This window comes from Microcaecilia unicolor, chromosome 3 (genome assembly GCF_901765095.1).
Source record: "Microcaecilia unicolor chromosome 3, aMicUni1.1, whole genome shotgun sequence".
Lineage (NCBI taxonomy): Eukaryota > Metazoa > Chordata > Amphibia > Gymnophiona > Siphonopidae > Microcaecilia > Microcaecilia unicolor.
Window position 1 is genome coordinate 234,803,883 of NC_044033.1, and position 15,266 is coordinate 234,819,148.

The window sequence follows — 15,266 nt, forward strand, 5'->3', positions numbered from 1 at the left end:
AGCTGTTGTTAATCTCCTCCACCGCAGACACAAAGGCCAGGAAGTTGTAATAGTACAATGATACATGACTTTAAGGATAATAAATGACAGATAATATGAAATTAGCATCAAATAAGAAAAATTACAGAAACAGAGCATTGGTAGTAGACATGAGTGAAATAGGGTTAGGATTAGGGTTTAAAAAAGAGTTTGTTACATACTTGCCTGCTAATATGATGGAGAAGTGCACACTTCAGGTTAAGCACAAAATAAGTATATTTCATTCCTCTCTACCTTCTCCCATGTTTTTCTTATTCTCATCAGCAGGTACCTACCATCCTCTAGGGTCACAGCAGGTACATGTACATCCTACCCATATGCACTCAGCTTTAATCACTGGACTCCAGCACCTCAGTTTCTCTGCCAATCCATATATATATGTTTTAATCTGTTTCCCATTAGACGCAACACTGTTACCTCATGTACTAAATCCTGAATCAGTTTTCTCTGGGTCCTGCTTAATCTTGAGTGGTGAGTTTATTTAATAGGTCAGAGATATATTAAATAAACTCACCACTCAAGATTAAGCAGGACCCAGAGAAAACTGATTCAGGATTTAGTACATGAGGTAACAGTGTTGCGTCTGCTGGGAAACAGATTAAAACATGATTAAATTTGACTTATTAACTGGAGTGCCATCACTGAGGAAACATACTGTATCAACATTTTTATTTTGAAAAGAGTAACTATGATAAAAAGAGGAAAATATTTTTTAAAAAGCTGAAAGGCTCAGCTGCAAAGGTTAGGATTGGAATCAGGTATGGACATTGTTTAAAAACACCATTTTGAAAGCCCAGACCAGATGTATTCCATATATTAATAAAGGTGGAAATAAGCGCAAATGACAGCCAGTTTGGTTAATGGGAGAAGTGAAAGAGGCTATTAGAGCCAAAAGAGCATATTTAAGAATATGGAAAAGAGATCTGAATGAAGAAAACGAGAAGCAACATAAGCACTGGCAAGTTAAATGCAAAGCATTGATAAAGAAGGCTAAAAGAGAATATGAAGAGAAACTTGCTGCAGAGGCAAAAACTCATAGTAATCATTTTTTCAGGTATATCAGAAGCAGAAAGCCTGTTAGGGAATCCCTGGGTCCATCAGGGAGTAAAAGGGGCACTCGGGGAGGACATAGCCATAGCAGAGAGGCTGAATGAATTCATTGCCTCAATCTTTACTGAAGAAGTAACAGATCTACCTGTATCAAAAATGGTTTTCAAGGGTGACAATATAGAGGAGCTGAAATAAATCTTGGTGAATCTGAAAGACATACTGAGCTAAATTGACAAATTAAAGAATAGTAAACACCCTGGGGTACTGAAAGAACTCAAATATGACATTGAAGATGTACTGTTAGTTAAACTTGTCCATAGGATTCCTGCACAGACTTAAGAAGCTGTTGCTTTGTCATATGTGATCAAGAAAACTGCTGAAGTCATCCTGGATACTCGGTTTTATTACCAGGGCAAAGTCTTGTCTGTCCCTGGTTAGTTGTATATGTTTTACCCCTGATGCAGCCTATTTGGCAAAATGTGGTCATGTTGGAATTGTTTGAATAAAGACCCTTTAGACTTTACAGTGTCTGCTTTGGTGTTTCTTTCCCCATGGTGTGACCATACCTTGAGTATTGTGTGAAATTCTGATCACCAAATCTTAAAAAAGATATAGCAGAATTAGAAAAGATTCAAAGAAGGGTGACCAAAATGATTAAGGGGATGGAACTCGTTTCATATGAGGAAAGGCTTAAGAGATTAGGACTCTTCAGCTTGGAAAAGAGACAGCTGAAGGGTAGATATGATAGAGGTCTATAAAATAGTGAGTGGTGTAGAAAGGAAAAATATAAACTGATTTTTTACTGTTACAAAAAGTACAAAGACCAGGGGACACTCTAGGAAGTTATATGGTACTGCTTTTAGAATGAATAGGAGAACATATTTTTTCAGTCAGCGAATAGTTAACATCTGGAACTCGTTGCCAGAGGATGTGGTGTCAGCATTTAGTGTCTCTGGGTTTAAAAAAATGGCTTGGATAAGTTCCTGGCGGATAGGTCCATAATCTGCTATTGAGATAGATATGGGAAAAGCCACTCCTTGTCCCTTTGATCAGTAGCATGACTCTTACGACTATTTGGGATTCTGTCAGGTACTTGTGACCTGAAATGGCCATTGCTGGAAGCAGGATATTGGGCTAGATGGACCAGATCTGACCCAGTAAGGCTATTCTTATGTTCTTAATTGAAATCCAAGGTTCAATCATCTGATTATCTGACAATAAGTAATCTGCTGAAACAGACATGATATATGCAATACCATTAAAATACACGAAAAGAGAATTTCAACTATTGAAGTAAGAAGGTATTCAGATGTGTTCTGGAAATTAGAATCAGTAAAAGTTCATTGATTAAGATTTTAGGATGTTACTGTGCTCAGAAGTTCAGTGATATAGCAGAGAAGAGTTTTCTTATCATCCAGTACATATAGAGGCATATTTTCAAAGCACTTAGCCTTCCAAAGTTCCATAGGTTTCTATGGAACTTTGGAAGGCTAAGTGCTTTGGGGCTGTTTCAAAATAGCTTTCATGGGGTTGAAGAATAGAGTACTGATGGAAGACAAAATGGAGTAAAATGTAATATACAAGAAATTCAGTGACAAGCAGAATTTGTAAACAGGGAATGACGTTTATGAGGGTGAAATTGAAGACAGTGTGTATAGATTTATGATAAGACACCTCCTTTGGTACTGGAGACCAAATGCACAAATGGACATCGATAAGGTGGATGCAATTCAAATTTACAGTGACCAAAATGATGTATAATTAGCAGAATAGGTCACACACAGAGGGGCTGAAGGAGCTAAAGATATAATCTACATAAGAAGAAAAGTAAAAGGAAGATATAGCTAAAGTTTTCAAATACTTATCTGCTTTCAATAAGATACAAGAAAAGTAGTATTTTCAAAGTAATGAAAATCTCAATGTTAAGGGGATGTCAGAGGAATTAAGAAAGAGTGAACCTCACAATAAGATATGATTTTTTTCATTCATAGAGAGATTGGTGAATATCTGAAGCAGTTCAATACGAAAAATCAGAATGCAAAAGTGCTTTAGTTAGACATGGGGAGGGCACTTTTCACAATCTGTTTACTCAGGATTTAAGGCTGTCTGAAACTTCCCACTCTCGACATAGGAAAAAGTGCACACAAAGAAAAGTATATTTTTATCTGCCAGAAAAGTATGAGGAATTGAGAGATATAACAAGTATTTTTGTGATTATTTTAAGGGGAAAATATAGACAGAAAAAGATGAAAGTCTTAGCAGGTAATTTTCCCCCAGGGCATCTTCCAAAAGGAAAACACTCATACTTTGTCTGAGAGAACTAGTAAAAAGTCCTCAGGCTATATCTTCAGTTCTTGCAGTGAAAGAAGCTACAAGCCTGTCTCAGATAGGAGCTTAACCATGATGCTACTTACTTCCCTTGTCCTTCTAATGAGGGAACAGTTCTGAAGGATAGTTGACCAACTGAATAAAACATTTCCATAGATATGAGTCCCCCAATCATGATGTCCCCATCTCCATGGTATCCTGGTTTTAGTTCTCTTGATAAGTAGTTTCTAAGTGTGCACTGACACTCAGCCATCTTCCACAGGATGTCACAGAGCATCAATAGAATCAGAACCAGGTGAGCTTCCATCAATAGAGTCAGAACCAAGTGAGCTTCCTTTAAAATTGCTGAAACAGCTTCTCCTGTGATAATGCTCGCTCTTCCCACTCTAGTTGTTACACTTGGGCATTGTGGAGATGATGTACAGTTCTTAATAGTGTTATCAAATTGTATACTTGAATGATAGGCAGAAAATATTAAGTATTAATTAGACCTGTGTCTTTATTAACGAGGAGAATGATCGCTCTATTTCTAGCTGACCTCTAACACCTGAGAGGATACTGTGTGCTCTCTGTCGGGTCCTGCTGCTCAGAGGTTCAGTCTTAAGGGATATCTGCTCCTGACATCTGCGTTTACCATGAAACATAGGTTGTTTCTTTTAAATATAATCTTTTGGATCCTGTGTCTTCATTAACATAAAGACAAATATTAATTTGATTGAAATCCTTGTTTAGGACACAATTTAATAACATAATAGTGAAGCATAGTTGATGAAAACAGAAACAGATGAAATGGCCCATGCACAGGGCAGTTATTCTGTCCAATATTGCCTTGAATACATTTGAGATTCCAATCAGAGAGTGTGACTGATGCAAAGAGGGAAAATTATCAAGGTGCAGCGAAAGTTGAGTCTTACTGCACTTTGATTTAGTATAGGAGTCAACAACCTGCAGTTCCTAGGTACCACAGGATGTTGACTCTCATGGTAAAGGACTAACGCTTCTAGATTACACTGCTCAAGGGTCAATAAAGCCCCAAAGTATCAGAGACATAAGTCCCTCTCCCAAACCAAATTCTCCTCTAAGGTACCCCCTCATTATAAGACCTCCCCCCAGAATGACTTCACAATCTAACTCCCCTAGCAGTAGAGGTAACATGAAAATGTCCTCCTCCCAACAATGCCTGTTGATGGTAGTTAGGGGTATGGGCAAGGGAAGCAAGCCCTTATATAGAAACATGACCCCTAGTGGTAGTGCCATGGGAATATCTCTAGGGGTCACCAGCACCATTTTAGTTTTAGGCATCAAGAAGAGCAGGAGACAGAAGGGATTGCTCCTTCCCACACCACTTACTGCCACCAATTACATCAAAGTAGGCCCAGAGTTCATTCAGGTGGATGGGGTGAGGGATTGGGATCGTTGCCCTGGGAAGCTTGTCTGGGGGGCAATTCCACCTGAGCCCCACCACTAGATAGAGCTAATTAGGTTGGAGGTCACATTGTGGGGGGATTGCCCTGGAGAGCTATTTTGTTTTCCAGAAAAACTTCAATAATCATTAGTTACAATAATTTTCAACAGCCCCAGCCTTCTAGTATTAATATAACCCACAACTTATTCAGCTCAGTGATTCTATTAATATAACTATAGTGGCATTTTGATTAATTTCTGTATTCTTGCACAAATGGTATAAATGTTAAATTCACAATTTTATATTCTTCTAACATTTGTCCCCACGTAAAAATTAATTAACTTAAAGGCAGCATACCAGGTAAGTTCTTCCATCGAGTTTACAATCAGTAACCATCAAAAGACATCAACACCAATGTTGCTTATATTGACATTTTAATTCCATCTCAATTTTCAGTCCATTGAACCAAATTACCAAGCTTGTTTAAACCCCCCCCCCCACACACACACACTATGATCATAATGTCATCCATTCTGTTTCTTTATTGAGACTATTTGAAGTAACTGTATTCCACCTATAAATGAATCACTGCACTTTCTGAAGTAAAACTTATGAAACATCATCACTTTGACCCTTCTTGATCAAAGTCAGCAGGTTTATGCGTGGCTGAATGCAAATGCAAAACTAGAGGAGTTTCCTATTTCTGCATCTGTAAACAACCTAAATGCTCCGGAATCCGTGGTTTGATTTTCCTCGGCATCTGTCCTATATAATATAAACTAGTAAAATAGGCCCGCTTCTGACACAAATGAAATGGGCGCTAGCAAGGTTTTCCTCGGAGTGTGTATGTTTGAGACAGAGAGAGTGTGTGTGTGAGAGAGAAAGTGTGTGTGAGAGATGGAGTGTGTGTGTGAGTGAGAGAGATAATGAGTGAGAGAGAGACAGACAGACAGAGTGTGTGTGTGTTTGTGTCAGAGAGAGAGAGAGAGAGAGTGTGTGAGAGAGTGTATGTGAGAGACAGAGAGTGAGTGTGTGTGTGTGTGGGGCTTCGAGTTCCATGACCCCCTCCTTCCCTCCCTCCCTCTCCTCCCCTCCGAGTTCCAGGCCCCCCTTCCATCTGAGTTGCAGGCCCCCCTCCCTCCGTCTCCTCTCTCTCCTCTCCGAGTTCCTGGCCCCCCCTTCCCTCCGAGTTCCATGCCCCCTTCCCTCTCCTCCCCAACGTGTTCCATGCCCCTCTTTCCTCGGAGTGTGTATGTTTGAGAGAGAGTGTGTGGGTGAGAGATGGAGTGTGTATGTGAGAGAGAATGAGTGAGAGAGAGAGACAGACAGACAGACAGACAGACAGACAGACAGAGTGTGTGTGTGTTTGTGTCAAAGAGAGAGTGTGTGAGAGACAGAGTGTATGTGTGAGTCTGTGTGTGAGAGAGAGAGTGTGTGAGAGAGAGTGTATGTGAGAGACAGTGAGTGTGTGTGTGTGTGTGTGTGTGTGAGAAAGTGAAGCCTTCAAGCCTTGAAGCATTCGTGTGCTCTGTAAGGCTCCATCTCCTCAATTGACGACACATAGTTCCGGAACATTGTAGGAATGCTTCAAGGCTTGAAGGCTTCACTTTCTCGGCTTCAGAATGTTGGAGGTGCGTTTTATTATCTAGGATTACACCAGCACTGGATACAGTGTGTCACATGTAGAACAATGACAAAATTGATACATTTTGCCTGTTACGGGATGAATTTAAAAAGTGGTTTCTATGGTATAAACCCAGTATATGCATTGACCACATTTATAATGCCCCCCAAGCACTGATCATTTCTAAATTCAACATTTTTTTAAAAAGTAGATTTCACCAACACATTGGCTAAATTCCTTACTCGACAGTATGCAAGAGTTGGTCACTCCCCCAACTCATCATGAATTTGTAAAACATGCCAATATTTCTGGATTAAATTGCAGATTGCACTTGAATATACTGAAATGACTGCCACCAAAAACAATACGTTCCAGGTCAAGAACTTCAGGTGGCAAGTATCAAGGGGCTCAAAAGAGATTTCATCAGCTGGTTGAGGAAGACATTGAGGTTCCATGACACTTTCAAAGGTTTGAGTGGGGGTTTGTCAAAGCAAACCTCTCATAAATCAAACATGTAACGGCTGTACAGAGATAGGTGGCAATTGCACTGAGGTGTTGATTTTCAACCTAGATTCAGACCCAGATTCTTACAGAGTTGGTTTTCAACCCAGACTCAGAAAGGTGTAGAAGGTATTCAAGCAATTTTTGTGTAGGGTAAGAAAAAGGATCTAGAGACTTGCCCTCACACCAGATGGCAAATCACTTCCATTTAAAAAGATATGACTTCTAACTGGAATTTTTCCTGGAATTCAGCAGGGATGCAAACACTAAGCTGTCAACATCCAAACCATGAGGGCTAGGGATTGGAGACTGGGGTGTAGAAGAAGCAATCTAATCTCCACAAATCTTTGGAGGTTAATTTCAGAAGTACAGGGAACCATATTTGCTTTGGTCAGTAAGGTGCGATGAGGATCATGGAAGCCCAGTCCTGCTTGACTTTTAGCAATGTTTTCCCCAGGAGAGGTATGGGAGGTAATGTGTAGAGAAGGTTCTTTCCCCAATATAGGAGAAAGGCATCCGATGCTAGTCTACCATGTGCTCTCAGTATGGAACAGAATGGAGAGACTTTTTTTTTGAGGTGACTGGGAAAGAGATCAACTGAAGGAGTGCCCCACACTCAGAAGATCTCCCAAGCAATGCCTATGTTGAGAAAGCACTTGTGTGGTTGCATCACCTTGGTCAGTCTGTCCACTAGATTGTTGTCTTTCCTCACCAGGTATATGGCCCTGCATACCATGTCATGACTCAAAGCCACATTCTGACTGCTTCCTGACATAAAAGGTACAATCACATGCCCCATGCTTGTTTATATAGTATATTGCAGCCTGATTGTCCATTTGAATGAGTACAATTTGGTTTAATAATCAACTGCTGAAAGCCCTTAGCACATTCCAAATGGGCCAAAGCTCCAGGATATTAATGAGAAGCTGAGTTTCATATGCTGACCAGTGTTCCTGAGTATGGAGCCTGTCTACATGAGCTCCTCACAGGACTACTGTTAGACATTTAGGGGCCCAGGGTAGAAACTAGGGAGGGAATCCCAAAGCTGGTCTTCATCCTATTTCTTCTTCAGCTTGAGGCAGGTTTGGCCAGTAGTAAGGGGGCCCAGGGCAATGGCCCTGTTTGCCACTCCCCAATGCCAGCCTTGGCTACTCAGCCCTGATTGGACGCATCCATCGTTAATGTCTTGTGATGAGAAATTTGAAATGGGAGTCCCAGGATCAAAGTTGGCCCAATGATTCACCACAGGAGTGACTTTGCAAGCTCTGGAGTGACAGAGATGATGCCCGCTAGGTTCCCAGTAGCCAGACACCACTATGAGCCTAGAGTCCACTGGGTCTGCCTCAAATGGAAGTGTGTCATAGGTGTGATATATACAGTAGTGGCCATGTAGCCTAGCAACCTCATCATCTGCTGAGCTGAGACCTGCTGGCTCTGCTGAATTCAATGAACTGTGTCTAGCAGGGCTTCAATGGACTCCAGTACTGAACTGGAAGCAGATATGACTTTGGGTAGTTTATAACAAGCCCTAGTAACCCTAAAACCCGAATGATTTTCTGTATTGATTCCTGAGCAACATCCTGAGATATATTTTTGACCGCCCAATTGTCCAGGTAGGGAAATACATGCATTCTCACTATATGTAGCAACACTGCAACCACATCAAGGTATTTTATGAAGACTCGGGAAGTGGATTCGAGGTCCTAGAACGTGATACTGGTAATGGTGTTTCCCTACTTAAAATTTGAGATACCTCCTTTGTCTGGGATGTATCTGTTTGTGGGTGTAAGCCTCTTTTGAGTCCAGAGAGCATAGTCAATAGTGTTTCTCAATTATGGGAAGCAAGATGCCCAAGAAAACCACCCAGAACTTTATTTTTGAACCAATATTTGCTCAGAGCTTTTATCCTGTGCATTACTGTATACTTACTTCTATTATTAGAGATGTGTCTATTGAGGTGGTAGAGTTAACTTTAAAGTCTTGTATTACACCACATTCTATTTAGAAAATATTTTTGCTTCAGTTGACTAGATTGGCTTTGAGAGAAGATTATTTTGGGTCCCTATTGGCATTAAATATGATACACAGCATTTAGGGCCCTGTTTACTAAGCTGTGCTAGCTTTTTTAACGCACGCTAAACTCATGGTTTATGATGCATTAACAGCAAAATTATTACAAAACCCTTTAATGTGGCTGTGCGCTAACAGTTACCATGCATATTAAGGGCTGGATTCAGTAAATGGTGGCAAAAAAGACATCGAGAGAAATTAGCGCTTAGCGCTATTCTATAAGGGTGATCCAGGACCAGTCCCCTTTATAGAATAGTGCTTATCGGGGATTCCAGCAATTAACTTTGGGTGCAATGACTTACGCCAGCTGAAACCTGGTACAAAACCCGGTGCACAATTTGGGCACGCATCCCCCAAATTCTATAACACTCTGGGTAGTTCTTTGGAATGTCGCTGACCCTCCCATGCCCCTCCCATAGACACGCCTCCTTTTAGGTTGTGCATGAGAAGATTTGGACGGGGATTGTCATAGACTTGCGCACAGATCTCCAAATTAGTGCCAAATTACATCAATCATTGATTGTTTAGCAGGCAGTTATTGATTGTTAGCAGCTCATTAACTAATTTATTTGCGTGCGGATCTCAGGATTGCACCCAAATATGTGCGCCCTTTAGATAATCCAGGGGTAAGTGCTTAACACAATTCAGTAAAAGGGCCCTTAAGGGCTAGATTCTATATATGGTTTCCCAAAAATTGGCACAGGAAAAAGCGATATTCTGTCAGCTGTGGTTAAAGTTATGTGCGGTTTATAGAATAGCGCTTATACCTGGGAATTACACCTAACTTTACACAAGGCTATTTGCACCAACTGAAATGAGGGGGAATGTATGCACCTACAATAGGCACATATCCCTGTTATTCTATAACAATGCACGTTAATTGTAGGAACTTGTCCGTTATGCCCATGACCCTCCCATGTTATGTTCCTCACTTGGCTCTAGGCCTGTGTGGCCATTTCGCCAGCGAGCTGTGGTCCGGCGGAGATAGCTGGCCATCTTGGATGTGGTTTCTCCAGGAGAGGTCGGCCATCTTGGGATGGGCATCTCTGTTTGTGGCAGCCATCTTGGAGTTGGGTAGCTTCAGGAAGGAAGCTCATATTTGGGCGAAGGGCATCTCTGTTGATGGGGGCAGCCATCTTGGATCAGCTGCACATTCTTGAGCCTAATTCCTCCCCTACTTAAGGCACTGCCTCCAGCCCTTCGTTGCTTCGGCTTCTGCTGCATAGAGGTCGTGGTCCACATCCGTGTTCCTTGTCGGTTATCCTGATTCCAGTGTTTCCTGTGTTCCAGACCTGTGTTGCTGCTTGCCTCTGACCTTGGACTGTGTTTTGACTATTCTCAGCTCTACTGTTTTCCTGGCTCTTGGACTGTGTCTGTTGGCTACCTGTCTGGTCAGTGGTCGTGCAACCCTGCCGGTTCCGGAAGTCCTGCCGGCCGCTTGAACCCAGGGGCTCAACTCCTGGGGAACAGTGGCTAAGTGCAGGTGAAGCTAGGGGTTTTCTGGCTGCTTGACCGAGTGCAGTGGCACTCCATCTTCGCCGTGCTCAGTAGGGGCACAGTCATAACAGTAAGCCGAAGCCATGAGCTCGCCAGACAAGACCGAGTGTTCCAACCTGGCTCAGGTCCTACAACAGCAGCAGGCTCAACTAACCCGCTTGTCCAGCGTTTTACAGGAGGTCTGCAACCAGCTGCCGGCACTCCAGCAACAGGTCCCCGCTGCTCCTCCGGGCTCTAGGGCGGAGGCTTCCACTGCACGGTTGTGACTTCCAGAGCCTCCGCGGTACGATGGTACCCCTGCAGCATGCCGTGGTTTCCTCAATCAGTGCCAAATCCTGTTTGAGTTACAACCGGAGGTCTTCCCCTCCGACAAGATAAAAGTGACCTACATCATCTCTCTGCTGTCTGGTGCCGCCCTGGCCTGGGCGTCTCCACTATGGGAACAGCGGAGTCCGGTTTTGGCAGACCTGGAGGAGTTTCTGCGGCAGTTCCGGATGGTATTCGACATGCCTGGCCGACCTTCCTCTGCCTCTGGGGAGCTGCTGCGGATTCAGCTGGGCTCCGGGTCGGTAGGGGCGTATGCTGTCCGGTTCCGTACCTTGGCCGCAGAACTCAGGTGGAACCAGGAGGCCCTAACGGCTATTTTCTGGCAGGGTCTGAGCGGCCAAATAAAGGATGAGTTGGCCGGCAGAGAGATTCCCGCTACTTTGGACGCCCTTATTGCACTCTGCACGAGAATCGACATCCGGTTCCAGGAGTGAGCTCAGGAGGGGGCCATGCAGTCGACAGTGTAGAGATCCAGAGATCGGTCCCGTCATCCTGAGACGCCTAGGTCCCTCAAGGAGGGTTTGGAAGGAACCAAGGAAGAACCCATGGTCATGGGGCGGCATCGCCTGTCCAAGGTGGAGAGGGCCCATCGTCTCCGAAAGCATCTATGTTTGTACTGTGGGGAGGGCGTCCATTTCTCGGGTACATGCACAAACAAGCCCGGGAGGTCAGGAAATGCTCCGGCCCAAGCCCTATGAAGGGGATGGCTCTGGGCCAGCTGTCTGCCCTTCCCGATCATGTTCTCTCTGTTCCGGTATTACTCCAAGGAGAAGGTTTCCAGGTCCATACGAGGGCCTTACTGGACTCAGGGGCAGGGGGGAATTTCATTGCCACTGAGTTCCTGTCACAGCTGGGTGGCGCCACCGTGCTCTGCCAACTGGAGATCCGGGTTACCTCTATCCAGGGGGATAGTCTTCCTCGAACCGTCACCCAGATCTCCTCGCCCTTGTGTATGCAGGTGGGGGCATTACATCAAGAGAAGATCCAGTTCCTGGTGCTCGCCCGAGCCATTCACCCAGTGATCCTTGGCCTGCCCTGGCTTCGTCTACATGCCCCAGTGATCGACTGGTCCACCGGGGAGATCGGGCAATGGGGTTCGCGATGTGGCCAGCACTGTCTCCAGCCAGTCAAGCCGCTCCTGCCGCTCTGTTCAGTGCAGCTCCAGACTCCACAGGAGGAGTCGCCCGGGTTGCCCAAAGACTACCAGGATTTCCATGATGTGTTCAGTGCCCGGACAGCGGACACGCTACCTCCTCATCGGTCTTTCGACTGCGCCATTGATTTGCTGCCAGGAGCTAATCCCCCTAGGGGACGCCTGTATACCTTGTCTCGGGTAGAGTCCCGAGCCATGAGGGACTACATCCAAGAAAATCTTCACAAGGGATTCATCCAAGCCTCCACTTCGCCGAATGGGGCCAGATTCTTCTTTGTCTCGAAGAAGGACAGGTCGCTCCGCCCGTGCATTGACTACCGTGGGTTGAATAAAATTACCATCAAGAACCGGTATCTGCTTCCACTCATCCTGGAACTATTTGACCGGCTTCAAGGGGCCAAGATATTCACCGAGTTCGATCTGCATGGGGCCTACAACCTGGTGCTGATCCGGAAGGGAGATGAGTGGAAAACGGCCTTTAATACCCATGAAGGGTACTTTGAATACCGGGTAATGCCGTTCGACCTCTGCAATGCCCCAGCGGTCTTCCAGAACTTTGTGAATTTCATTTTTCAGGACCTACTCTACTCCTCCGTGATCGTCTATCTGGATGATATTCTGATTTTTTCCCCTTCTCTGCCACAGTACGTCACCCATGCCCGCGCAGTGCTCCAGCGCCTTCGAGAGCATCGGCTGTATGCCAAGTTGGAGAAGTGTGAGTTCCACCAACAGAGTCTGCCCTTCCTGGGGTATATCGTTTCTTCCACCGGCTTACAGATGGATCCGGGTAAGGTGACGGCAATTCGAGACTGGCTGGCTCCCCAGGGTCTGCGGGCCTTGCAGAGGTTCCTGGGGTTCGCGAACTACTACCGGCAGTTCATCCATAACTATTCCATTATCACAGCTCCTCTGACAGCCCTCATGAGGAAGGGCGCTGATACGAGGACTTGGACGCCGGAAGCATTCACGGTGTTCGACACCGTGAAGAAGGCTTTCCTTTCTGCCCCGGTACTCCGCAGTCCGGATCCGACTCAGCCTTTCCTGTTGGAGGTGGACTCATCCTCCTTGGGAGTAGGGGCAGTACTCTCCCAGACATCGGCAGCCGGGAAGAAACATCCCTGTTTTTTCTTTTCTCGCAAGTTCACCCCCGCGGAGCGAACTATACGGTGGGGGATCGGGAGCTGCTGGCGCTTAAGTTGGCTTTTGAGGAGTGGCGATACTTGCTAGAGGGAGCTGCACATCCAGTGACTGTAATAACTGATCACAAGAATCTACTGTATCTACAGAATGCCACCAGACTGAATCCTCGCCAGACGCGGTGGTCGCTGTTCTTTGCCCGGTTTGACTTCCGTCTGATCTTCAGGTCGGGGGAGAGGAATGTCCAGACGGATGCCCTCTCTCTCAGATTTGAGGCTCCCGAGGACCAGGAGGAACCCTACCCGATGCTGAATCCAGCCTGTATTCCCTCCATGCCCGGGGCCAGTGCCGTGTGTCAGAAGGTGGTGCCGGTGGGTCTCCGTAGGAAGGTGCTCCGCTGGGGGCACACTTCTGAGTTCGCCGGGCATTTCGGGTTTCACAAGACCCTCCATCTCATCTCCCGGTCCTACTGGTGGCCTCGGATGGCGCAAGATGTACTGCAGTATGTGTCCACCTCTCCGGTGTGCGCCCGAACTAAGAGTTCCCATCAAAAACAGTGGGGTCTTAAGCAACCCATGCCGGTACCACAGCAGCCATGGGAGGACTTGTCTATGGACTTTATCACAGATCTGCCGCCTTTGCAGGGCAACACGATCATCTGGGTGGTGATTGATTGGTTTTCCAAGATGGCCCACTTCGTTCCTATGAAGTCCTTACCCACTGCTGCCAACCTTGCCGCTAGCTTCATCACCCACATCTTCCGGCTCCATGGACTACCACTGAGGATCGTTAGTGATCGGGGCTCACAGTTCACCTCGCGTTTCTGGAGAGCCTTGTGCTCAGCTTTTGGGGTGACTACGCTATTTTCATCTACCTACCACCCACAGACCAACGGTATGGTGGAGCGGGTCAACCAGACGGTAAAAGCGTTCCTCCGGGCTTACTCGAATCAGCGCCAGGATGATTGGGCCATTCTATTGCCCTGGGCGGAGTTTGCCTACAACAACAGTCTGCATTCAGCCTCACAGACTACCCCATTCAACACCATCTATGGACGCCATCCGCGTCTACCTCTGCCCATTTCTCCGGTGGAGGTTCCTCCTCAGGTACAACCCACAGTTCGTGTACTCCAGGATGCCTGGAGGAAGGTCCAAGAACAGCTGAGACGGGCAGCAATCAAGGCCAAGGAGACTTACGACCGCCGGAGACAAGCAGCTCCCACGTTTCTGCCGGGAGAGAAGGTATGGTTAAGTACCCGATACCTAAAGTTGAGGCTCCCCTCTCTGACGTTTGCTCCCCGGTTCATTGGACCATTTGCTGTGCGGTCCAGGATAGGAGCAGTAACGTACCAGTTGCACCTACCCAGTCAACTCCGGGTGCACAATGCTTTCCATGTGTCGCTCTTGAAACCCTTCCGCAGGTCCAAGTGGCATCCCGACCCCAAGAGGGCAGTCATGCCTGAGAGTGACCCGGATCCCGAGTACAAGGTAGATCGCATCCTGGATTCAAAGCTGCGGGGAGGAAAGCTATTCTACCTCTTGTCCTGGAAGCACTTCGGCCTTGAAGACAACTCCTGGGAGCCAGCCACTAATGTGCATGCTCCCGACCTGGTTCGTGAGTTCTATGCTCTTCATCCTACTTGGCCTGGGCCAGGGAGAAGGGGGAGGCTTCGGGGGGGGGGGATACTGTTACGTTCCTCACCTGGCTTCAGGCCTGCGCGGCCGATTCGCCGACGAGCTGTGGTCCGGTGGAGATAGCCAGCCATCTTGGATGTGGTTTCTCCAGGAGAGGTCGGCCATCTTGGGATGGGCATCTCTTTTTGTGGCAGCCATCTTGGAGTTGGGTAGCTTCAGAAGGGAAGCCCATATTTGGGCGAAGTGCATCTCTGTTGATGGGGGCAGCCATCTTGGATCAGCTGCACATTCTTAAGCCTAATTCCTCCCCTACTTAAGGCACTGCCTCCAGCCCTTCGTTGCTTTGGCTTCTGCTGCGAAGAGGTCATGGTCCACATCTGTGTTCCTTGTCGGTTATCCTGATTCCAGTGTTTCCTGTGTTCCAGACCTTGGCTTGTTTCCTGACCACGCGTTGTGTTGCTGCCTGCCTCTGACCTTGGACTGTGTTTTGACTATTCTCAG